The 25,267-nt window shown below is 40.3% G+C and overlaps 1 protein-coding gene across 2 annotated transcripts in view; it reads right to left on the bottom strand.

The window, feature by feature from the left end:
• LOC109913699 (guanine nucleotide-binding protein G(I)/G(S)/G(O) subunit gamma-7) overlaps positions 1-25,267 on the bottom strand; it is a 345,302-nt gene that overhangs the window by 237,123 nt on the left and 82,912 nt on the right. For both annotated transcript variants that reach the window (XM_048595252.1, XM_048595253.1), the window contains exon 2: positions 4,761-4,834. The gene's annotated coding sequence lies outside the window, so the exon portion shown is untranslated. The remainder of the gene's footprint in view (positions 1-4,760; positions 4,835-25,267) is intronic.

Genomic DNA, 25,267 nt, shown 5'->3' with positions numbered 1-25,267 from the left:
TTTTTTGCAATAAATCATTCGGATTTGGAATGCACTGCTTGCAAGCATGGTGGAGGCAGAACTGATTGAGACGTTGAAGTGGTAATTGGATGATTATTTGATTAGAAACAATTAAAACAGTATGGGAGAAATATAGGTACAAGGGTGAAAGGCACTAAATCATAATATGCGTTGAAGATCCCGTGCAGAAACAACGGGCTGAATGGCTTTCTCCTGTGCTGTAAAACAATTGTGCGATTCTGTGCTATTCTTCACTGTACTTCTCACACAGATTCTATAGAGGTTGTATTAAACTGCAAGACATTTGTGATGAGAATATCAGCTATGCACTTGTCAGGATGCTTAGTAGGGCTAGTAGAGGCTTTGATTTCATATAAATCAAATAAAGTAGTGATGGAATAGAAATTTAAGACTGACATCAAGAGGGAAATTTTCACAGACGCTGTCCATCAGAAATGCTGTCCATCAGAAATGCTTTCCATGCACGCACAGAAATAAGAACAAAGAGGGGATTTAAGATAAAGCTGAGGCAATGCTCTGAAAGCTAAGACCACCCACTATTTAAAATGCTGCTGCATCAGGAACCCAGGTTTCTTTGACCAGATTTTGGAAAACACTTAGAGGAAAGAAAATCAGAGATGTAGGCAACTAGTGATATAGTAGTTATACACTGTCCTCTCATCACAAATATCTGCTAGAAATTCTAGCCAATTACAAATCTTCATTAAATCAGCACATTTAATTGCAGCCCGGTTTTTATAGGCACAAATCTACAGCATAAATATGCTCAAAACTGATCACAAAAGTACAACATAAGAAACTACAGGGACTAGTACAGTGAAATGTTACAATTATGAGAAAGCTGGAGTATGTGCCCAGGCAAAGTCTAAAGGATTTTACACTGCTTCAATTCTTATACTTGATTTGGAAGAGTACACAGTGAAAATTTTTAAAAAAAGAAGCATTTCATTATTGTTCTCTCATTCCTGCCCTCATTATCTCTAGACTTGACTGTTACAAAGCACTACTGGATGGCTTCCAATGTTCTACCTTCCATAAAACTGAAGTCATCCAAAATTCTCGGTATGTTTCTAAACTCGGGGTTTCATTCACCTATCTCACCCCTGTGATCACTGACTACATTTTCTCCTCGTCAGCAAGATTTTGATTTTAAATTTCTCATCTATCTTTTCAAAGTTCCTTCATAGCCTCACCCTCGTTTTCTCTGTAGTCTACTCATGCCCACAACTCTCTGAGGTATCAGCGCTTCTCTAATTCCAGCATCCTGATGATCTCTGATTTTACATTAGGTCTATGCAAAGTGAGGATCAGGGCTCCAGCAGTGAGGGGGTCATGACAATTTTCAACCCTCAAATTGGGGTCACAGTGGAGAAAAAGATCGAGAAACACTGTTTTGATCAATCTCCATTTGTAATCACATCTTCATTGGTCTAGGTCCTAAGTTCTGGAATGGCCTTCCTACACATTTCTGCTTGTCTATTTCATTTTCCTTCTTTAAGATGTTCCTTAAACCTGACTTTTTAACCAAACTTTTGGTTTTGTGCTGATATGTGGTGAAGTGTCATATTTTGTTTTATAACTTTCCTGTCAAGAGCCTTGGGACAATTCATTTTGGTAAAACTGCTATAAAAATATTAGTATTATTAATGATGACCACAAAAATAATAATTTTTTTAATGAAACGGTCCAGAAATGGAAAATTACAGCAGACAGTTTGACAGTATATTTCTTTCTGGGGTACTGCCAATAGTCAGAAGCTTCAGGAACAATTTATCACATGTCTGCCAATTGGTGCTTCACTGCATGAATACAATTCTCAATGGCACAATTTGTGCATTTTGCCCGAAGCTGTTGTCTTACTGCAACAGGAAAAGATCACATTACTAACTGATTAGCATTCGTTATCTCATTGTTGTCAAATGAGTTCCATATAGAAGTAATATTTAGAATATCAGGCACTATATGTTGAAAAGGGTTGTGGACAGATCCTACTGTCCCAATTTACATGCTATGGTAGGTGACTCTTGTTACATCCAAATTTCAACAGAGAACAAGAGCCACTGCAAAGCTTTTAAGCTAACAGTGCCAGGTTTTTATTCATACTGGTTTGGATTAGTACATTTAAAGAATAAAACTGCAGCAGCAGTTCCAACTTAGAAGCACTAATATGCATAACACTTGTGGCACAGTGGTACTCTCCCTACCTTTGAGCCAGTAGGTCTGGGTCAAGTCCCATCTGCTCCAGGGATGTGTAATAACATCTCTGATCAGGCCGATTAGAAAATGTCTATATTTAAGATATTGCAAAAGTGCAGAATAGGAAAGAGTTAACTTGTTTCTCCAAAGACTTAGGCGAAATCAAAATATCTGCAGACAAGTCCCAGTGGCCTTGGATATCTCCAACACAGTTCTAGCTGAACAGCACATAGCACAGGATTCCATTCAAAATAAGTGTGCAGCGCAGGATTAAATTTGTCAAACAGCCTATATGTATATGGATCAACCGCAGCACACTGGAAAACAGAGTAAATTCATTTTAAAGATTATCCATATTGAAATTAAGTTATCTATCTGTATGACTAATTTATTGGTGGATCAGTTCTAACAATCTATGTGAGTTTACAGGAAGTCAGTTTCAAAGTTATACATAGTTTTCATTTTAATTCATTAATGCAATATTCATGCTATAGAATTTATATGGTCACCTGAAGAGTTCATATATTTCACATACAGATGCTAAAATATGTGGAAACAAAATGAGGAAATCTGACAAAAAAAAGAAGAAACTAACAGAAACTAGGATCAAAGATCTGACAGTTATAACACATAAGCTGGAACCTACATGGGTACCATGCTTAGGGCAACATTAAGTAAGGGCCTTGATTTCATGAGTGCTGATTCAGAGCTAGTGGTTCATTGCAATTTCTGATGACATATAATTGCTAACTTCTGAAACTCGGATTTTTGGCAAGTCAGGAGGCCTTTAAAACGGAAGACAGAACAAGATTAAAGGATTCCCACTCCCATTCCCAATTCTGAAACTTTCACCAACAAGGGGGCAGACGGTGGCTAGCACTGCTGCCTCATAGTGCCACGGGCCCGGGTTTGATTCCCCTTCGGGCAACTGTCTGTGTGGAGTTTGCACATTCTCCCCGTGTCTGTGTGGGTTTCCTCCGGGTGCTCCGGTTTCCTCCCACAGTCCAAAGATGTGCAGGCTAGGTGGATTGGCTATGCTAAATTGCCCAAAGTGTCCAGGGATGTGTAGATTAGATGGGTCTGGGTGGGATGATCTGAGGGTCAGTGTGGACTTGTTCGGCCAAAGGGCCTATTTCCACACTGTAGGGATTCTACAAAATAAACGGCTGAGGGCATTGGTAGACAGCTATCTTCAAGTCACTGGGTCTATTGTGGGGGATTCAACACTCTCATTGCAATTTTGATGGAGTCAGTGATTCATGACCTCTCAAAGGAGTTGGGAAACCAAAAATAGTGCCAGTCGTTATTCCCATTGAAATGCATTTATTTCCCTTATTAACTTATCATAAAGCTGTCAGTAAACAGTCATTTATGGCATCAATTTGAAAAATCTTTTATCCACTTTAGCAACCTAATCTTGTACAAATGTGTTTGGAGGATATGGGCCAAATGCTGGCAAATGGGACTAGGTTAGATTAGGATCTCTGGTTGGCATGGACGAGTTGGACCGAAGGATCTGTTTCCGTGCTGTACATCTCTACGACTCTATAAACACCCTCTCCATGCATTGAAAACCGCAAAAGCCGGCTTATTACAAGGTAATAGAGGTATCAATCAAACAAATCTTGAACTCCCTTTCAAGCTGTGCAAATACTGTCTGTAGTGTTGACTGGATTAGTAACTTTTTTGAGTTCAGCCAGGCATTCATAATTCAGGGTTACTACAACAGAAGCAGACATCTGTTTATTTTCTAAATGGTTTTATTATGAAGGCTGAGTCAGCTGAGAGATAGCTACAATAAGGGATGAATCCCAGTTGCAGACAGAATGGCCAGGTAGTTTTGAAGAACACTTTTATACTGTGCAACAATAACTAACAAAATATACAAATAGAGAGCTACTAGTTAACTGTTCTTAAATCTACTTAACACCGGCTTTAGTCCTTTAAATTTGCTCTACTATTCCACCTTCCTTAGTAAAACTGAAAGTTTAATATTGCTATATTAATGTCAGCATTGGCAAGACAACTGTGCCAACTTACATAATTCTGTAATTACTTCCTTATTTCAGTGCATTTATTTTGGCAATTCTTCAAGCATCCAACAGAAGATATCTTCAGTCTTACAAGTAGACTGACAGCTTACAAAATTGGTTTTCATCTATATTTCCACCATGCTAGCAACTAATGCACTGGAGCCGGACTTCGACTGCTTAACAAGAACAAACATTGATGTTCGGCTTAAGTCATTAATTTACTTTCTCAGTAAAAGTTAATCAATTCATTATCTAATTTTATACGTGTGAATTTTCACATAGTTCAAGACTAAGGCTACTGATGTGATGACCTTGGTTAAGGAAATCAGGATATAGAAAATGTTTGGGTGGTGATGAGGTACAGCAGGGGAAAGACATATTAATGGGAGTGGTCTACAGGCCCTGAACAGTACACGTGTGCAAAGAAAGATACTGATTGAGTACCAACTATTCTTTGTCAAGGAGAGAGAAACATCATAGCATTTTTCAGTCTTAACTGCATTTGAGTACCTGCTGGTGGGCCCTTGAGGAGGAATGCTTCGTCAGAGGTCTGAAGACAGGTTGATACTTCTCAGTCAAAAAACCTAAATAAAAAGAAAATTAAGTAGACATAAAAATGGCTAAAGAAACGGTAACAAAGGAAACAGTGTCCAACAATAAAAAGAGGCTAATATAGCTATGAAGAATAAATGCTTTGTGGACAGATGTCATTGTAATTTTAGACCAGCTTTATCTGCTATACAAGCATGCAATACTATACTAGTATACTAGCATATCAGCATCGAACATTTTGCTAAGATTGTAAGGCATTCATTTTAAAAATATTTTCAGAATTATATCCTATGTATCGAGTATGTTTTAGCTGGTGGTGCTGCTGCTTTGTTTATAAACTGTTTCTTTTTTCAAATGTATTTCTAGTTTTCGCTGCCTTCTTTCTTTCTGGAACACATTTCCACAGCTTCTCTGATATTCGAAAACTGAGCACAGTTCCAATCTTCAAACTTACACTGAATGTACCAGAAATGAGTGATAAGTGTCAGAGAGAAATTATCAGACTGGTCTTTTGTTTAGAAAGGAGAAAGCTAAGAAGCAACCTAAAATTGGTCATTGAAATGAAGAAATTTGATACGGTAGACATGCTGCCACTTGAAGGTAATCTCAAATAGTTACTAATAAATTTATAAAGAATCCAGGAGAAACTTACGTTCCAAGAAAGCAACTATGTTAAGGAACTTCCTACCACATCAAGTAGTTGAGGTGCATGGCAAAGATGCCTTTAACAGGAAGCTAGGCATGTATGCGAGAGAGAAGGTAATAATGAAATGTTGATAGAGCAAAATTAAGAGTTGGATGGTTACTTGTATGAAGAAAAAAATGTATTTTTGTCCGATAATTTCCATACATAGACAAAACATCATATTAGGTTCAATGATATCTACACACGTTCTTCCTTCAGAGTGCCAATAATTTGCTTAAACATGATTTTCCTTTCACAAGACCATGCTGGCGCTTCCTGATTATCTTGTGTTTTTTTTACTAAGTGTGTAGCTACAACCTGATTGATTGATTGATTGATTAATTTATTGCCAAGTGTACCAGAGTACAATGAAAAGCTTTGTTTACCATCAGTAAGTTAGGATGTACAGATCAAAAAGACTTAGACAGAGGCATACAGGTTAAATTGCACAGGGCGTGTACTAGGCAAGACCAACATTAGCAAGATCAGCATTATTGGAGGCTAAAGAGTCCATTCATTAGTCTGATAACAGCCAGGAAGAAGCTTTTCCTGAACCTGCTGGTGGGTATGTTCAGACTTCTGTATCTTGAGCCTGACAGAAGAGGTTGTAGGAGATCATTACCAGGGTGCGATGGGTCTTTGTTGATGTTTGTAGCCTTGCTGTGCAGCGAGACATGTAAATAGAGTCCATGGATGAAAGGTTGGTTTCTGTGATGGTTTGGGCCGTGCACACTACCTTCTGTAGTTTCTTATGGTCCTGGGCACAGCAGTTGCCATACCAGGCCGTTATGGACCCAGACAGGGTTTCTATTGTGCAAGTGTAGAAATTGGTTAGGGTCCTTATGGACATGTCAAATTTCTTAAACTGCCTGAGGAAGAGGTGGCATTGACCGTCACATCTACGTGGGAAGTCCAGGACAGATTGTCAGTTATCATGGCTCCTAGGAACTTGAAGCTCTCCACCCTCTCAACCTCAGTCCCGTTGATGCAGATGGGAGCGTGTTCTCCTCCTTTCTTTCTGAACCTCCTTAACAATTGATTTTAACACATTTGCTTATGGCAGACATCTAGCTAACTGATCTATAGTTTCCAGTTTTCAGCCTCCCTCCTTTCTGGAATAGAGGAGTTATGTTTGCTATTTTCCAGTCTGATGGAAATTTTACAGAATCTAGCAAATTTTGGAAAATTAATATCAATGCATCACCTACCACTAACTGACTAATTTGCTCTACAGAAGGTTAGCATGGATATTATGAGCCAAACTGCCACCTTCTGTGTCATTATATCTCTATGGATGGAAATAAACAGGCTGTCAGGTGGGGAGTGCATAGAATTGGAAATGGGACATGCTGAAGCATGATGCCAACTGTGTAACATAGTTCGCATTCAATCAGCAGTGGAAAAACTAAGGCAGCATTGCCACTATGATGCGGCAGGAAGCCCTTTGTGGTAGTGTGTAGACAACTAATCTGTTAAATATGAGTGAATGAAAATTAATGAAATAAGTTAGCGAAATAAATAAAACATTATGGGTGAGCCAGCACTAGAAAAATCATTGGGAACATTTCTGGGTTATTGTAAAAATGAAGCTTGTTCATTAATGTCATCCGATGAAGGGAACTTGTCAACCCTTCCCAATCTGACAGATACAATGCTGAATTGAACGACTTTCACTGTTAGGCCTTAACTTTCATCACAACGTAGAGCTCTCCTCCATACCGAAAATGGCAAAAGTGGTCAAAATTCAGAAAGACCACCCTAAAACACAGAATCTTTCATTTTCACAGGAGTGAAAGTGAAGTCAGACTGAATTTTACACACTAATGTTTTATGGAGGCAGCAGGTCATATACATCATTACCTGCTCACACCAAAGTGGAATTATGGCATTTTTATAGTGTGGAGGCTGGAGTGTGCACATTAAATCAGGTAAGACCCAGTGTGAACCAGGTGAATTAGTTTGGAATAGCCACTCTCTCTTGAGAGGAGAGGTACCCTCTGGATACAATCCCGAGACAACTTTGGGAGGGAGGACAGTGGCAGGTTTCCTTGAGGAGCAGGTGAGGTACTTTCTGGGGTTGTTAAAGGTGTACAAGAATGTGCCTAAAATGTACATAAACCCATTGGAACTGTGCAACTGTCAAATTGGTGAAAGAACTGTCAAGCTATCAAAACACTATCGAAGGGACCTGTTAAAACTATCAAGGCATTTCACATTCAGCACTCTTAATTTTTAAAAAATTCTGGAGCGTTAAAAAAGTTGATTTCTATTCAACTTTGTCCGAGATATAATCCTTGGCCCTTCCATTACTAAATTAGTTCCTGCATAACTGATTTCACAATGATCCATTATTACAGTGCGGGCCTGTCATTTACCATTAACTATGTCCCCATCTGCCATCATTCTGGTGCCAATAAAAAAATTATAAAAGTGTGCCTCAAAGATTACTGCCCAGTGGCTTTGACCTCCACAATGTGGCTCAGTGGTTAGCATTGCTGCATCACAGCGCCAGAGACTCGGGTTCAATTCCACCCTCAGGCGACTGCCTGTGTGGAGTTTGCACAATCTCCCTGTGTCTGCATGGGTTTCCTCCGGATGCTCCAGTTTCATCCCACAGTCCAAAAGATGTGCAAGCTAGGTGGATTGGCCATGCTAAGTTGCCCGTAGTATTCAGGGATGTGTAGATTAGGTGGGTAATGAGGGATGGGTCTGGGTGGGATGCACTGAGGATTGGTGTGGACTTGTTGGGCTGAAGGCCTGTTTCCACACTGTAGAGATTCTAAAAAATTCTAAAAATCTAAATTATGAAGTGCTTCAAGAGGTTAGGCGTGGCACACACCAACTTCAGCCTACCAGATTTCTTTGATCCTTTGCAATTCATCTACCATTGCAACAGGTCCACGGCAGAGACCATCTCCATGGCCCTACACTCATCCCTGGATCATCTGGATAATAAGGATACCTACGTCAGGTTCCTATTTATTGACTACCGCTCCACCTTCAACGCCATAATTCCAAACAAACTCATCTCCGAACTCCGAGATCTAAGTCTCAGCTTCCCCCTCTATAACTGGATTATTAACTCCCTGGCTCAGTGACTGCAATCAGTAAGAATAGGCGACAACACCTCCTTCACAATAATCCTCAACACTGTGCCCCACAAGGTTGCCTACTCAACCCTACTATACTCCTTATACACTCACGACTGTGAGGCCACATTCCACCCCCAATTCCATTTACAAGTTTGCTGACGATACCACTGGATCTCAAACAATGATGAGGCAGACTACAGGAAAGAGATTAAGTGCTTAGCGGCATAACGTAGAGACGACATCACTCCATCATCAGCAGCAAAACAAAAGAGCTGGTCATTAACTTCAGGAAGCGGAGGGCACATCCGTGTCTGCCTCAATGGTGCTGAAGTGGTGATGGTCAAGAGCATCAAGTTCCTACGAGTGATGTCCACCCACGTCGATGCAATGGTCAAGAAAGCACAACAATGCCTCTACTTCCTCAGGAGGCTAAGGAAATTCGGCATGTCCACAAAGACTCTTACTAATTTTTATAGATGCACCATAGAAAGCATCCTATCTAGATGCAACACAGCATGGTATGGCAACTGCTCTTCCCAAGACTGCAAAAAACTACAGAGTTATAAACACAGTCCAATCCTTCATGCCTTCCATCCATGGACTCCATCTATACTTCCTGCTGTCTCAGGAAAGCAACCAACATAAAGTCTTCCATCCTCTTCTGTCAGGCAGAATAAAGAAATTTAAGCGTACAAACAGATTCAAGAACAGCTTCTTCCCCTCTATTATCGCCTTTTGAATGGACCACTCAAAATATTGATGTTGTTCTCCCTCTCTGCACCTTCTCTGCAGCTGTAACATTGTATTCTGCACTCTGTTCTGCTACCCTGATGCACTTTGTACGGTATGATCTGCCTGTATTGCACGCAAAATAACAAAATTCACTGTTTCTCGGCACACGGGACAATAAAATAAAATAAAATATCATTGCTTGATTCATAGCTGCAAATGATTTTGGACATTTTTGGTGTGCAACCATGAATTCCAATGTTCATTTCACTTGAACAAAGTATTTGTTTTCATTAGGCTTTATTGAGTTCAAGGAATGTAAATGTAGTATTTTTAATAAATGAAAGTACTTTTACAATACATCAAATTCTTCAATACACCTAGATATTTAATCAAACTTATCTTTTTTTCTGCATCTCCCTACAGATTCTGATATCTGTCAATGGTAATATTAGGTAAATTGGCATAGTAAGAAAAGAGACAAGGGTGATATATGGAGGACATGGGGCTATAAAGGGCCATGGAGAGTGGGTGAAGGGCACAGACTGGCATGGATGGAGCATGATGAGTGTATATGCAGAGAGACAGTATGATAGGCGTGCACGAGAGGGCTGCTCCTGGTTTTTTTTCTTTAATTATTCTTTCACACAGAGTACATAAAGACATGCCTCCTGGCCAATACACATCCATTCCAGGATTGCTAGGTTCACCTTCCAGGGAACTCTGACATCCTGGAATGAAAGTCAGATTCTTTGAGCCTCTTTTATTCCCGTCAAATCTGTGGATCATAGAAATGGCCTGTGTCTAACGGAAGCAAAAACCCAGGCATAATCTACAAAAATCTTTGCTACAAGAAAACCAACAAGCAAAGGCCATTTTAATGTAGAAAAGTGCCTCACCGTGCTGTTGCTGCTATCAAAACATGCAAACTAGATTAAAAACAGATATTAGAAGTTACCAAATGTTCACTCAATGGGTAAGTTTGAAGGAGACTGCTCAAAGGAGAGCAAACTAATGATGGCGTTTTTGGAAATGGTGGAGAGCTTGTATCAGAGATATTGAGAGTTCAAACTAGAAGGAGATGATATTACAGAATTGGAAAGGCTGTTTTTGCGATCTAGGAAAATAAGTGCTTGAATGCTTAACCATGTTGGATGAGGTTATAAAGTCTGGTTCATTCTAAAACAATAGCCAAGGAGGGGAATAAGGGCAAGTGCTTGTAGCAGGATCAAATAGTTTCCATCCCAAGATTTTAAAGGAAATGGCTAAGAAGACTGCAGGTACCCTAACCATAAACTTTCAAGGTTCTCTCCATTGGGAACCTGTTCCTCTAGATCATAAAATTATGCATGTCTTTGTTATTTAAGAAAAGTGAGGGAAGGACAGGTAAAAGCAGAGAATTATAAACTGTTTAGCACAGCATCAGTGGTCAGCAAATTACCAATGTTTATAATTAAGGACAGAATGACTGAACACAATGCCAAAATGACCTGTTTCCAGTGATTCATCATCGGGCAGTAACAAAAGCACAAGTTACCATTCTGTCACAATCGCAATGTGGATAAGACACCCATGATTGTTAATGTCAGCAGCCAAACCGTGCAGTGGGAAGACTCAAAAACAGTTATTGCCAAAACCACTGGATATATGAAGACAATATTCATGATGGTATTAGCCAATGGAAAAAACAAAATTCTAGTAATTTTCAAACATAAAACCACATCAAAAATCAGGAACATTGTGTCTGTTCTATAGAATCCCTACAGTGTAGAAGTAGGCCATTTGACCCAACAACTCCACACCGACTCTCCAAACAGCATCCTAACCAGACTCGCCCTCCACCCTACCCCTGTAACCCTGCATTTCCCATGACGAATCCACCTAACCTACACATCCCTGGCACTATGGGCAATTTAGCACAGCCAATCCACCCAACCTGCATGTCTTTAGTCTGCACATCTTCTGTCTTTCTGTCAGATGCAGACGATCACGAAATTAAAAAAAAAAATTTACATGCTTTGATTGTGGTTAAAGTATGCTTGTGGGACTAATTTACTTAATAAAACATGTCACAGAGATTTCAAAATTGCAACCGCCCTACACAAACACTTGTGGCTAATAGCTTAAACTTGCCATAAGTAGAACCCTGTTTCTGGGTAAAAACCAAAAGAACTGTGGATGCTGTAAATCAGGAACAAAAACAAAGTTGCTAGAAAAGCTCAGCAGGTCTGGCAGCATCTGTGAAGGAGAAAACAGAGTTAACGTTTCGGATCCGGTGACCCTTCCTCAGAACTGATGGTGGCTGGGAAAACGTCAGTTTATGTGCAGAAAATAGGGAGGTGGGTCGGGTAGGGAGTAAACGATAGGATAGAGCCCAAAGAGAGAGAAAGACAGTTGGACAGACAAAGGAGTTGCTAACAATCAGGCTGGGAGGGTGAATAGTTGTTAATGGGGACTGTTAGTAACTGGCAACAGGGGCTGTGTAATGGCAGGCTATGTGGTAACAAGGCCTGGTGTGTGGGGTGGGAGGGCCGGGACATGGGAGAGTTTCGGCCCTAAAATTATTGAACTCAATACTGAGTCCAGAGGGCTGCAGGATCCCCAAGCGGAAAATGAGGTATTGTTCCTCCAGCTTGCTTTGGGCTTCACTGGAACACTGCAGCAAGCCAGAGACAGAAATGTTGGCCAGGGAGCAGGGTGGTGCATTGAAGTGGCAGACAACAGGTTGTTCAGGGTCTTTTTTGCAAGCAGAATGTAGATGTTCTGCGAAGCGGTCGCCAAGTCTACGCTTCGTTTCACCAATGTAGAGGAGACCACACTGTGAGCAATGAATGCAGTAAACTAGATTCTGGGAAGTGCAGGTGAAGTGTTGCTTCACCTGGAAGGTATGTTTGGGCCCTTGGATACTGGGGAGGGAGGAGGTAAATGGGCAGGTGTTGCACCTTCGCCGGTTACAGGGGAAGGTGCCGTAGGGCTGTGGGGAGGTGTTGGGGGTGAAGGAAGTGTGGACCAGGGTGTCCGGAGGGAACGGTGCCTGCAGAAGGCGATCAAGGGAGGGGAGGGGAATATGTGTCTGGTGTGGCATCTTGCTGGAGGTGATGGAAATGGCGTCTGATGATCTTCTGGATGTGGATGCTCGTGGGATGGTAGGTGAGGATAAGGAGAACCCTATTCGCTGTTGAGGGAGGGAAGAGAAGGGGTGAGGGCAGAAGTGCGGGAGATGGGTCGGACCTGGTTGAGGGCCCTGTCAACAATGGAGCTGGGGAATCCTCGGTTGAGGAAGAAGGTGGACATTTCGGAAGCTCCCTTGTCGAAGTTGGCCTCATCTGAACATATGCGACGGAGACGGAGGAACTGAGAGAATAGGATGGAGTCTTTACAGGAAGTGGGGTGTGAGGATGTATAGTCCAGGTAGCTGTGGGAGTCAGTGGGTTTGTAATAGATATTAGTATATCCCCAGAAATGTCGAGGAAGATAAGGGAGGAGTCAGAGGTAGACCAGGTGAAAGTGAGGGCAGGGTGCAAATTGGAGGCAAAATTGATGAAGTTTTCCAATTCCAGACGAGACAGGGAAGCAGCACCAATGATATCATCAATGTATCGGAGAAAGAGTTGTGGGTGGGGGCCGGAATAGGACTGGAACAAGGAATGTTCCATGTACCCTACAAAGAGACAGGCATAACTAGGGCCCACGCGGGTACCCATGGCCACCCCTCTTACCTGGAGAAAATGAGAGGAGTTGAAAAAGAAGTTGTTGAGGGTGAGGATGAGCTCGGCCAAGCGGAGGAGGGTGGTGGTGGGTGGGGATGGTTCAGGTCTTTGCTCCAGGAAGAAGCAGAAGCCCTAAGACCCTCCTGGTGGGGAATGGACGTGTAAAGGGATTGCACGTCCATAGTAAAGAGGAGGTGGTTGGAGCCGGTAAACTGGAAGTTTTGAAACCAGTGTAAGGCGTCAGATGAATCATGGATGTATGTGGGTAGGGACTGGACCAGGGGGGAGAAGACTGAGTCAAGGTAGGAAGAGATGAGTTCTGTGGGGCATGAGCAGGCTGAAACAATGGGTCTGCCCAGATAGTCCTGTTTGTGGATTTTTGGCAGGAGGCAGAAACGAGATGTGTGGTGTTGGGGGACTGTTAGCTTGGAAGCAGAGGTGGGGGGAGATCACCGGATGAAATGAGATCAGTAACCGTAGATACAGTGGCCTGATGTGCTATGGTGGGGGTCATGGTCCAGGGGAAGGTAGGAGGAGGTATCTGAGAGTTGGCGCTCAGCCTCTGCAAGGTAGAGGTCAGTATGCCAGACTACAACAGCACCACCCTTATTGGCAGGCTTAATGACAAAGTCGGGGTTATAAGGTTGAATTATATTCTGCAATTTCAGAGAGCCGTGAGCCCATGTGTTAGGACTTTAAGTATTCATCACACATATAGAAGTGTCAAATGATGGATTAGAAAGCCAAATGTGCAAATTTAATAATAATATAATGACAAGTAGGCTTGGAAATATTGTTGATGAATGCTTAAAGCCACAAAGATATTATGCATGAGAGTGCGTGTGTGTGGTAGTCTCCTGGAACAAAGATGATGTTGACTTATGGCAAGAACTTATACATGGCGTCCTTTAAATACAGAGACTATTATGCTACAGCTCTGTGTGGTTCTGGAAGCTTTCCTGTTCTTAACACTTGTCATAGCCGTAACTGAAGGATTTACAGACTGTTCATTGACCTGCAAGGCTGCGGCCATCAAGTGTGGTGGTGGGATTTGAGCTTGGGGATTTTTGCTCCAAGTTAGGGACACTACCATTGTACCACAAGATTCTTTGCTAATGAAATATTACTAGACTAAGTGAACAATCACAAAAGTGACGAATGGATTTATATGTCAGCAAATGTAAAGTAATCTTTTTGGGCATAAAAGGAATAGAACAGGGTACCTTCTAAATAGTGTAAAGGCAGAAACAGTGAAGGTCCAAAGAAACACTGATCACTAAAATGTCATCAGTAGGTGCAGAAAATAATCAAAAAGATTAAAGTAATGCTGACCTTTATATTGAGAATGCAAGGGGATAGAAGTCATGTATGCAAAACGCGTGTTAGACCATTCATGGGACACTGAGAGCAATTCAGGGCACCCATACTTCAGAAAGAAGTGACTTGTCTTGGATGAAATGCAGGACAGATTTGTCAGAATGATACCTGAACTCCAAGGGTTAAATTACATGGAGTGATTACACAAACTAAGACTGTAGTCCCTGAAATGTAGAAAGTTAAAAGGTCATTTGATTGAAGCTTCAACCATTATGGGGAACAGATAAATTAGACAAAGAAAAATTATTTCTGCAGGTTGTGGAGTTCGGGATTAGAGAGGGTAGAGTCTAAAAAGTGAATCTAAGGAATATTTCTGCATACAAAGGTTGACAGATATTTAGAAATCTCTTCTGCAAATGGCAAATGATGCTGAATCCAAAGTTAATTTTAAATTTGAGATTAGTAGATTTTTGTTAATCAAAGGTATGAAGTAATATCAGGTAAAAGTGGACACAGAGTTAGGTCACAAGTTAGCTATGATCTAATTGAATAATGGAATTGCTCAAGGAACTAAATGGGCTATTCTTGTTTTTAGGCTCCTACTGGAAAGAGGTTAATGAAGAGCTTAAAATGAAGACTTGTGAATGAAATGGGTAGAATGTTGAATTATGAATGAGAAATAAATTAAATATTGGCCAGAAATATTAGTAATTTCAGCATTAAGATATCATTCAACCAAGAACAAACCAAAAACCCTAGCAAAACTGTGGTTTATGGGGGTTCATGAGAGAAAAGTCAGAGGCAGGAGTCATAGCTATCACTAAGGAAGATTGCCATGGTTGGCAGAGATCACCTATGATCCCAGGATACTATTGGCAGATATCTCACAGCATTCTTCTTGATTCAATAAGACTTTCTCTCTGTCACAGCGTTACTAGAAGGACATGATTCTTTGTTGTTCCACAAATAATAAGAGGTGGGTACGGTTACAACATTTAAAAGACATTTGGACAAGTACACGAATAGGAAAGATTTAGAGGGATATGGGCCAAACACAGGAAAATAGGTCTTGTTGGCATGGAAGAGTTGGACTGAAGGGTCTGTTTCCGTAATGTATGATTCTATGACCTGAATGGAACAGCTTATCCCAACCTACAGCTAGTTGCAAATAACATCTATGCTTAGGCTGAGAAATGTCAAGCAGCATTTCTACCATATAAATGGCTTGAAATTATCACAGTCTATGTTCCCAACACAGGCAATAGAGTGTCACCATTAAAAATGGTTACCATGAGTCATCTGCACATACACACATGCTCTATCAACCTAACTGTTGCTAAACAGGTGTCGTCACTGGCCTTCAAATATTTGAAAATATCATTTATAAAGTATAGGGGTATAAATAGATCTGTCAATCTGAGGTGGCCATTAAAAGAAATTGCATTCCCCATTCTTTCCTGAATAACTTGCAGGAACATAAATCTGCCAATTCTTCTGCTGTTAGAGTGAACCCATACTTGTTGCAGGCAAGATTTCAAACCACTACTTTACACATTAAGCATTCAACACAAGAACACAAGAACTAGGAGCAGGAGTAGGCCGTTTGGCCCTTCGAGCCTGCTCCGCCATTCAATAAGATCATGGCTGATCCTTTCGTGGACTCAGATCCACTTACCCGCGTTCTCACCGTATCCCTTAATTCCTTTATTGTTCAAAAAAAATCTACCTTTTTTTTTTAAAAGCGTTTACTGAAGTAGCGTCAACTACTTCACTGGGCAAGGAATTCCACAGATTAACAACCCTCTGGGTGAAGAAATTCCTTCTCAGTTCAGTCCTAAATCTGCTCCCTCTAATCTTGAGGCTATGCCCTCTTGTCCTAGCTTCACCTGCCAGTGGAAACATCCTCTCTACTTCTATCTTATCTATTCCCTTCATAATTTTATATGTTTCTATAAGATCCCCCCTCAATCTTCTGAATTCCAATGAATATAATCCCAATCTACTCAGTCTCTCCTCATAAGCCAACCCCCTCAACTCCGGAATCAACCTAGTGAACCTCCTTTGCACCCCCTCCAGTGCCAGTACATCCTTTCTCAAGTAAGGAGACCAAAACTGCACACAGTACTCTAGGTGTGGCCTCACCAGCACCTTGTACAGCTGCAACATAACCTCTGCTTTTTATTTCAATCCCTTTAGCAATGAAGGACAAAATTCCATTTGCCTTCCTAATTACTTGTTGTACCTGCAGACCTACCTTCTGTGATTCATGCACAAGGACACCCAGGTCCCTCTGCATAGCAGCATGCTGCAACTTTTTACCATTCAAGTAATAAATCCTTTTTACTATTACTCCTACCAAAATGTATGACTTCACATTTATTTACATTGTATTCCATCTGCCAGACCTTTGCCCACTCAGTCAATGTATCTATGTTCCTCTGCAAAGTTTCACAGTCCTCTGCACACTTTGCCTTGCCACTCATCTTAGTGTCATCTGCAAACTTTGACACCCTACACGTGGTCCCCAGCTCCAAGTCATCTATATAAATTGTAAATAATTGCGGACCCAACACCGATCCCTGAGGCACACCACTAGTCACTGACTGCCAGCTAGAATACCACTTATTTATCCCCACTCTTTGCTTCCTGTTAGTCAACCAATCCTCTATCCATGCTAATACTTTACCCTTAATGCCATGCATCCTTATCGTATGCAGTAGCCTCTTGTGCGGCACCTTGTCAAAGGCCTTTTGGAAGTCTAGGTACACCACACCCACTGGGTCCCCATTGTCCACCTCACTCGTAATGTCTTCATAGAATTCCAAAAGATTTGTCAAGCATGACCTGCCCTTCATGAACTCAAGGCTTGTTGCATAATTCCATAGGCTGAATGGCCTACTTCTGTTCCGAAGTCTTATGGTCTTATAGTTAGCTCCCTCATTTTGGATACTTCTGTCTGTTTTTAGTGTTCATTGATCCACCTATTAGTAGCGTTGTCTGTAAACACAGCAAGAAACTATCACCTCCAGAAGGAAATGACTTAACTTCCTGAAATCTTCCCTGGCTTCAACACTGCTGTCCATCACCATCAAGTGTGGGTGGAGGAAGGAAGGAGGTCACCACTGACCACAAGAAATAATATACTTATAATGATGCTTTCATGACTTCAGGATATCTTAAAGCACTTAAACGATCACTCAATGCTATCTATAAGGGTCCAGTTCAAAAGTCACACGACACCAAGTTATAGATCAACAGGTCCACTTGAAATCACAACCTTTCGGAGTGCTGCCTCTTCGTCAGGTGCACCTCAATCCAACACTGGCACCTCCGCACATAACGGTCCAGTCAGATGTGCGAAGTAATATTCAACATTTCCTTGGTCGTGTGCAATATAATGTGATTCCACTAGGCAGCACTGTAACACAACTAAAGTGCTGAGTGTGAGAAACAGTAAATAGATATTGTCCTGCCTAAAATATCACATTTTTCGGAAAAATAATGTTGAGATGCTGAAAATCATAACTGTCTGATAGAAAATTCAATATCTTATTCTCCAAAAATAATTTGAATGTTTGTGAAACACAAAATGTATTCTAAAATTCACACATGTAATATATGTTCAAATAACAATCCAGACCAACTTACTAAAACACACTTACAGTAAAATATTACTGAAGTAACATCTTGTCTTTACCTGTGATTTTTTTTCGGCCTATCCTATTTGATATGGTTGTTTCTTCTGCACAGGATGCAAGAACCTAGATTTCTGATCAATAATCACAGGTAAGGAAAAAAATAACTTTTTACTACAAGGGCTTTGTCAACTTTCCACAGATGAAATTGTTTATGTATTTTCCTTAGTTATATTTTTTGCAGCAAGAAAGAACAAAAGAAACTCAATTTCTTTTCAGTATAGTTGTTGGGTAGAAATTTACAGGGCAGCTCACACCCTCTGAAAGAAAGGTTGGCAGTGAACTGACAGATGAAGAACACTGCCCTACTGCCAGAGTGTGAGTGGACTATGTTAATTTCTGCCCCACAATGGGGTGAAGTCCCATCCTCTGGAGCTGCCAGCCAATCTGATTAGCAGTGCCAGAGTTCCATACGAAACACTGTCAGGATTGCAGGCAGGCCCTACTCCTCTCAAAATATTCTGAGGAAGGGTCACCGGACCCGAAACGTTAACTCTGATTTTTTTCTTCTCAGTTGCTGCCACACCTGCTGAGCTTTTCCAGCAACTTTGTTTTTGCTCGCAATGTTAATTCTGCTTTCTTCCCATAGATGCTGGCAGATCTGCTGAGTTTCAGCAGAAATTTCTGTTTTTGACCCACAAAAGAAGCCTGACAGTTCCTAAAAGCAGGTAAGCTGGAGACAGGGGTAGGGGTCTCTTTAACTGCACTTTGGGAGAGTTGCCACTTAAGGGACACAAGGGCTAATGAGAGGGAGGGAGGGACAGGTTTTAAAAGCTGTGGTGCTAGGAAGGAAGTGGAGGTTACTATCTTCTGGAAGGTACACCTGAAGGGCAAAGAGCAGCCTCCAAAGATAGCACTCTTGTTCCTCCCTGCCATTTTAAAACCTTTAAATTAAGTAGGCTGTCCAGTCCTACTCTGACTGTACTATATGTATAGTATACTGTTGGAGATTCTGCTTTACAAGATGATTTTGAGGAGGGACTGCTTCAACTGGCCTGTATTCAACAGAGTTTAGAAGAATGAACGCAGATTTGATTGAAATGTATAAAAAATTCTAAGTAGACTGGATAGACTATATGTGGGCCAGGTGTTTCTCCTGTTTGGAGAGTGTAGAAAAAGGGATCACAGTCCAGATAGGCCACTTAAGACCAAGATGAGGTGCTAGTTCTTCTCTCAGAGGGTAGTCACCCTGTGAAATTTGCTATCACAGGAGGCTGTGGAGACAACCTCACTGAGTATGTTCAAAAGAGAGGCTGATTTTCTTACAATAAAGGATTCAAGTGGTTTGGAATGAAAGTAGGAGTCACTTGTTGAGATAGAAGACCAAGCATGATCATATGGAATGGCACAGCATGCCTGGTAACCAAAGAGCCTACTCCTGCTCCTAGTTTCTATGTTTCAGGAACTCATGTTAGCACATTAGGTTTAAAACATGTAGAGGACAGTGCATGGCCTTGATACAGGGCAGGGAGGTTTCCTCAGACTAGGCTGACACATAAACATTATGAATTTTAATAAATTATGATTATTCCACAACACGTGGATATCAGGGAAATGAACGAAGAATGGCGGGCCTGGGTAGTCCTTCCATGCCACACAGATAGGTACGAAATAATCCAACTGCACAAGATAGGCAGGTATCAGAGATGTATCCAGAGAAGTGTTTGTTCTGTCATGTCATGCAAATTAGATGCCCTCCCACTGAGTCTGCAAATTCTGAATAGATCAGCACTGAAAGGCACCAGCAAGCACAATCATCTACAGCATGATGCCACTACCAAATTTATCTCACCCTTCCTTCGCATCATCAATCCCAAGGGACAGTCCCTCCATGACATCCTAGTCCACCCCTCAATCACCAACAATTCATCTCCTTCCCACAACACCTTCTCATGCAACCACAGAAGGGGTAACATCTGCTTTTTACCTTTTGTCTCTTCATTGACTCAGATCACAAATATTTCTTCACTTCACATTTGCTTATTTCAATTTAGTATACTGTAGTTGCTGCTGAGAATGTGGTCTCTTCTGCACTCTGTTTCATAGAACACTCTGCTCAATCCACAAACATGACCCCAAGTTTCAGGTTGCTTGTGATTTTAATTTGTCACGTTACTGTCACAATTATATTTGTGTCCTTGACCTGCTGCAGTGTTCTCTTAAAGGTCAATACAAGCTCAAGTAACAACATCTCCCCTATCGATCAGGCACAATCCTTCTAGACTCAACACCGAGTTCAATGATTTCAGACTACGAACTTCTAATCCACCATTTTCATCCTTTTTTTGGCGATGTGCCAGTTTGTTTGTTTTTGTGCCTTTTTTTTGGATAGGACTGTTTATTATTCTGACATTTAAACCCACTTTAAACAAGTGTTTTGTCTCTTTACTACAACCATTACCACTCCATTTGCCTCTTGCAAAGTGGTAGCTTTGTCATTTAATCTCCTCTGTCCTTGCCCTCCACCAGACCTTCTATTTTGTTCTTCCTCCCTTCTTTCAAAAGCATGTAACCCATCATATTTCTACCTTCCTTCAGTTCTGGAGGAGAGTCATATTTGATGCGAAATGTTAACAGTTACTCAGCTTCCAACCAATGTTGCCTGCTAAAAAAAAACAAACAAAACCAATACTTGCTTTAGAAACATTCACTTCCTCAACAAAAAAAAATAGTTAATGCTCTATTCTCTCATCCCTTACAGAAGGTCTATATCAAAAACCAATAATGATTTTTTTTTAAACTATTACAGATCTCAGTGCATGCAGACTCAGCTGCATCTGCCAGCACTGATTTCTGTGGATATAATGCCTTCTTTGTCCATATTCTTCTGCCTCCTAGAAGCGTAAGGTTATTTGGATTACATTGCACTTTTCCTTCTATTCCTAGCTTTTGAATTCTACCTATTTATTTCCTATGAATCCAAAGTTAATTGAAAAATAAGTTCTTTTATATTTTTTTCCATCCCCCAGCCACCTTGATAAGCTTTTCTGAGACACAATTTCACAGCCATTAGACACCTTCTCTTAAGTGGCCACGACTGATGTAAAAAGAACATAGTACAGGCAGGAAATGCAACCACATGAAGGATCAGGGATGGGGATTAGCAATATAGAGGGGGTGTCAGAGAACCAGCTTACCTACAGCTATCATAGTATTAAAACCTTTGACCAAGTGGTTTGGACTAGACAACTTCTCAATTAATTCTCCATAAGCACCATCATAGGAAGCCTATCACTTTCTTCAGACAATTAGGAGCGTGCTATAGATGAAGCTAGGGTTGGTTGCTTTCAGAGATTAAAAATGAAAAGAAAACTTATGATACTATCTTTTAGCTTTGTCTAATGGGTTTAACTTCCCCACTTGCATTAATCAAAGGTACTCTGCAACAATTATGCAAACAAGACTTCCCTTAGCTCTAAAATGGAAAACATTGAATGATGAACATCACAAGTCTGTCATTGTTGTAAACAGAGCATCCAACCAATTAACTACTAATAATCACTTTGGATCACGTGAGATATGTTATCTCTCCTGATTTAAATAAAAGCACAGGCTTTTGAAATAATTTTTACGAGGCAGCCAATATACACAAAGCATACTCCAGCTATCAACCTACTACATATGTAAGTTGTTGGGTCGATTTGCAACTTTCTATTTACAATGAAAACTCTCAAGGATAAATAAAAGTTGAATTAATTACAGTATAATCTACATTTACCCTCAGTTAACAAAGAATGATACTTATTATTGTGCTGAAATGAAAGTTGCCAGTAAAAATGTAAATAAACTATATCATTTGATTTCAAATATACATTTATTATTTTTAGTAATTTCTTAAGCTTACAAGTTGAACACTATCATGGAAGACACATGTTTAAAAATTCTCCTGGAGATGTAACAGTAGCAAGTGCAAAGCATTTTAATTTACTGTTAACAATTAAGTAATTATATTCAGCTCCCATTTCCCTTATCACAATTATAGCACTAGGTGTAATCAATCGACTAGGTATCCCGTAATTCATTGTTAAGTTTTTATTGTCAAAAGGCTACTTTTCTTTTCCAGGAGGAAAAGTTTGCATTTTATAAAAAAAAATTTTATCACATGACAGTAATTTATAACAGTTTTTCTCTTTTTTCTACAAAGTTTTCATTGGCAATGAGAACTCTGGAGTAAGTGTGTTGTTGCACTACTTGCTCCCAGGCTGTTGTGTTTACAGGCATTGGACTGAGTTTTACCAGAAATAAGCTAAGAATCAATTTTGGTAAGTACAATGGAAGGCTTCTCCCTTTGAGCCCTAGCAAATGTTTTCATGCTACTTTCCCAAACTCACCTTATTACCTGTGCACCAGACTCCTGTGGCATCCCGCTTGGCATACTCTCCCATTCACAACAAGCAAAAGTACTGGACACTGCTCCAACCTCTGAGTTCCCCTACTGCCAGTGCCATCTATAAAGCCCAGTAAAGCACTGGCAGTCCACTGTTCCTGTCAACTTTCCCAGAAATGTTGGACAGAGGGAAATTGGCAGGTTGCTTTCCCAAGAGGGACCTTGAGATCCTAGTGTATGGGTAGTATGTGCAGTCACAGCAAACGTTGCATTCCCAAGATGTTGGTTCCTGGTGTCCAAGATGCTGACCGAGAGGAGCAAGCGACGATCCAGAGTTGCTAGGTTACTGCTCTTACTTCTATGTCAGGAATTGTCACTGTTTATTTCCCCTTCAGCAGGTGGGAGAATGGGAAAATTATGAGATGGGATGACATCATAATAGTCTGCTCACCTCACTCACGAATGAGAATCTCATCTCACCTTTCAACACATCATTGGAAAATGGACTTTCTGCTCTCTATGTTGGGAAGCTACTTTCTGCTGATCTCACTCAATTCTCCCAACTTCCTCATCAATACTCAAATTGTTCAATAGCTTGGAAAATTCAGCCCTAATTTTTAATAGTGACAACAGCAAAAGTAATCCATTGGTTCCCAAGTGCTTCAGAATATGCTGAGGATGTTACAATAAAGAGTATTATGCAAATCTTTTGTACCTTCACTAAAATGACATAGGAAATATTCACCGAGGCCCATTAAGATGTTTATTATTAAAAGTTCAGCTCTGACCATGATCTGAAAGGAGCATAACTGTTCCAGTTTTAAGAGTAGTGAACATTATCACCTTTAAATGCAATACTAACATGCAGTCCAATAACATTTAATTGGAAGTTAAAAGCCAATAATCTCAATTAGACATTGTTCCTGAAAACTTTAGGGGTGAAATATGTTGGTTAATCATCAAAACCAAAAATAACCAACCATATTTTGTTACCACTTTCCTTTCCTGCCCTGTCCGCCTTTCTTCATAAATAGTCTTGAATCTTCCTTCTTAAATTTCTCATAACTTGCTTCAGTCATTAAATCATTGACCCTGAAAATATTGTGCTTTACAGTTTCGTAAAACCGACAGGATTGTAAATGAGAAAGTGGCAATTAAAGTGTAGTTTCAATTAGGGTTTGGAAAATGTCGCCAGGAAAACAATTAAACAGAAAACCACAGATTGCAGAAACAAGAATTCACATTAATGTATTTCAAAGTATCTGCAAGTAAAGCATGTATGGTATATCAAAGGAATATTACCAGGCAAAAAACTTACTCAGAGCCACATAAAGAGATATTAAGACAATGAGGACAACTTGGTCAAAGCAATGAGTTTTAAGAAGCAACTTAAAGAAAAAAAACAGTGGATAGACAGAGTGTTCAGGAAGGAATTAGACTTTGAGGCTAGTCAGCTGAACACACAAGAGGTACTGCAAACGAACTCAGTGTTGTGCAAAAGGCCAGAGTTCAAGGAACCCAGATATCTCAGATGATTGAAGAGCTTAAGAAGATTGCAGCACTTAGGAGGATTGCAACCATGGAGGATGAAGAATTCACATTTTAAATCTGACATATTGCCAGTTCAGTACGCACTAGCACAACAAGTGAGTCATGGATAAAAATTCAGGTTAACAGGAAGAAAAACCGTATAAATGAGGCCAATGAGAAGCAACATGATGACATCTGTAAGGGGGAATATCAGCACACTCTTGAATTAACAGAGAAATATACATCAACAGCATGTTCGGAAGAAAGGGTCATGGTTCTCAGCACCGGATGGCACTAACAAGACACAACTTTACCCAAATTTCAAATTGATGATTGATATTGGTAGTTTGTCTAGATAGTCAAATGCTCATCTGGTCATCAGAAGCAGCGCCAAAATAAGTGACAGCCAACTCAGAATAGGAGTAAGCAGGAAATATTTTTGGATTAGCCCACAGCATATCACATTCTTTTGGACATGAACCTGCAATCTTGTCAGTTCTGTAAATGCTTCATTAAACTTTATGAATTTTTCAGATTACTTCATATCATTCCATACACACAGAAGGTGGAAAATGCAATAATCAGGTTGGCACTATGATAAGGTATGGCACTACAAATTATTTTTATTTTTAAGTGTATACAGAAATTTATTGAAATGCTTGTCGCAGCAGGTACAACAGCCGAGAACACCCCTGAAGCACTGGAAATAGTAACTCCATCAGACAAAAACAAACACTGCTGATTCTAGTGTGTTTTTTGGGGTAATTTTATTTTGGCGAGGAGTAGATGAAAGTACAGGGAGGTGGGAGGAAATGCAGGCAATGATGTTTTGCAATTGCAAGTCAGGAACACACAGGCATAAAATTGGGAAGCCATAACGTAGAATTTTGAAAGAAGAATTTTCTAAATCTGAAGAGGTATTACAGACCTTCAGTAATTTGGCAACTTGGCTCAGGGCTAGGAAGACTCTTTTAACATAGATTACAAAGAGTGGACACAGAACATTGAAATTCCCATTGATATACCCGATAGCAGTGTAACAGAGCTGGTTAAGAAATATTTAAATATGAATATTTGCATAGAAAGTTACAATACAACATGCCTCATAACAGATATCTTTCTCTCTTATTCACACACCATTGGGCAACTGTTCCAGTGATTTGAAGTACTGAAAACCCTCTATATCATTCAAGTAGATCAGGTTATGACAATAACAACAGAGAGAAGATTTTCAAGGTTTTTCCTTTAATTTTTCTTCAATTGGAACAGAACTTCAAGACTGTAAACTGCAAGATTGCATCAATGCTTTAACCTGAGATTTGCTACAGATTTTCTATATTACATATGACGATGGAACACTAGGGACATGCTCAAGAGTAA

The sequence above is a fragment of the Rhincodon typus genome, chromosome 3, assembly GCF_021869965.1.
Source record: "Rhincodon typus isolate 14 chromosome 3, sRhiTyp1.1, whole genome shotgun sequence".
NCBI lineage: Eukaryota > Metazoa > Chordata > Chondrichthyes > Orectolobiformes > Rhincodontidae > Rhincodon > Rhincodon typus.
The sequence above is the reverse complement of the archived record's forward strand: the minus strand, read 5'-3'. Positions and strand labels throughout refer to the sequence as shown.